This window comes from Brassica oleracea, chromosome C2 (assembly GCF_000695525.1).
Source record: "Brassica oleracea var. oleracea cultivar TO1000 chromosome C2, BOL, whole genome shotgun sequence".
Taxonomy (NCBI): domain Eukaryota; kingdom Viridiplantae; phylum Streptophyta; class Magnoliopsida; order Brassicales; family Brassicaceae; genus Brassica; species Brassica oleracea.
In genome coordinates, this window is record NC_027749.1 from 4,969,974 (window position 1) to 4,971,820 (window position 1,847).

The window sequence follows — 1,847 nt, forward strand, 5'->3', positions numbered from 1 at the left end:
TTAGGAAGGCGAAGTGGAGCAGTTTGTATAATGGAGCAAGAGTGAGTCACTAAAAGAGAACGTCGACGTGCTCAAGTCAAACTCCAACAAATATTCTTGAAGTTGATGTGTCCCAATCACAATCCAATCGTTCAGATTCTTTCCGCCGTCGTAGAATGCCAAACACATCACCATCTCACTCACTTTCACCACCGTATTAGCACCATAAAATCCCCACGTCACCTCCCCTGTCTTCCCCGGCAGCCCAAACTCTATCTTCGGCACGTTCGGTCCGGTCATATCCTTTCCGGCGACGTTTTGTGCATCGAAACAATCTTTAAAGGGCGCAACGGATGTGACCTTAGATATCCCTGTTGGAACAATAAATGCCATTGGGCTTTATTAAATTGTGAATAACAAATGATATAGGTCTGGGCCCAAAAGAAATGTCATTTAAATGGAAATGGCTGTGGGGAAGAGTCCCACATCGGCCACGAGTAGAGAGATATAGCAGTATAAATATGCCCTTGTGTTATGAGGGTGTAAACGGCTGCAGAGGGGAGGATGGCTCCCCACGTGCGCGTCGTCACCGTCTGGCCGGCTCGGCTCGGCGTGGGCTCGGTCTCGGTGGAGGGCCTCCAGCCCAATATGATTTTTTTGGACCAATTTCAGGTTAACAATTTGTTGGGCCAAACCAAATTTTTTGTGTTTTGTTTTTTTCGTTTTTTTGAAATTCGAAAAATGAACATACTTTAAAAAATTCGAACAAAATCTTATCCGGATTTTTCGCCCAACGATCTCTCCCTCTCTCCGCACGTCGAGCAACTTTCCGAGTCTGTCCCCTCGTGCGCACGTGCCTTCGTTTGCGGAACCAACAGAGCTCTCGTTTCCCTTTATAAACAGAGCGAATGTCTTCCTCGTTACTGAAGATTTTTTTTTTTCTCACACAAAACCAACAGCGAAAATCCCTTAACGTAAGTCGTAAATAAGAGTGTTTCGTAGAGTTTATAGTTCGATAGGGCGATCATGAGTGAGCCGTGATTCGTCTGCCATGGTTGTATCCTGGGACTCTATATTCGTACAGTCTCGTCTCACTAGCGGAGCGAATATTTTGAGTTAAGGAAAGAGATCATATCTCGACTCCATGTCTGTTTGCGAATACGATTTCCTATCGTTCTTGTATTCGCCTTTTACATTCGTCTATTTCCTTAACATCGCTTTTTATTTTATCGTTTATGTCAGTCCGGTTTTTCCGGCTTTTACAATCCCCCCCCCCCCCCCCCAAAAAAAAAACAGAATTAGTGAAAATCTCATTTTTAGCATGGCATTGCTTCATTTCTATTATTTTTTTTTAACTTCGAATGTATAAACCTAAGTTTTGTGCATGAAATGGAATATAAGATTTTTTTGTAAAAAAGTATCCTCACCTTTTTCATTTAAAAGAAACTCCTCATTATAATGTATACTAGGATAAGACCTGCGCCTTGCGCAGGATAAATTTATATAAAAATTATTTAAGAAATATCGTATGGAAAATAAAATTTATATTATTGATCAAATAAATATTTTTGGCCCAAAACAAAAATTTTAAAATTTTTTTTGTTAATTACATAATTTGTTTACTAATGAACTGGTCCCATTTTTAAAAATATTTTAGGTCAAAAAATTATTTATCGCATAAAAACCTAATGTTTAGACCGAAAAATCTCATGCCTACTATTTGGTTACAATGAAATATGTCAGCTCGGTTTTATATCATGATTTAGCAATTTAAAAGTTAATTATGGTTATGAGAAGTTTACGTTCACGTGCCAATCATATATATCTTTGATTTTTTTCTCTTTTTTGTGTCATTTTGGTTATTGCTC

General features: G+C 38.8%; 1 pseudogene; it reads right to left on the minus strand.

The window, feature by feature from the left end:
- LOC106326502 overlaps window positions 1–1,847 on the minus strand; it is a 6,849-nt pseudogene continuing 5,002 nt past the window's right edge.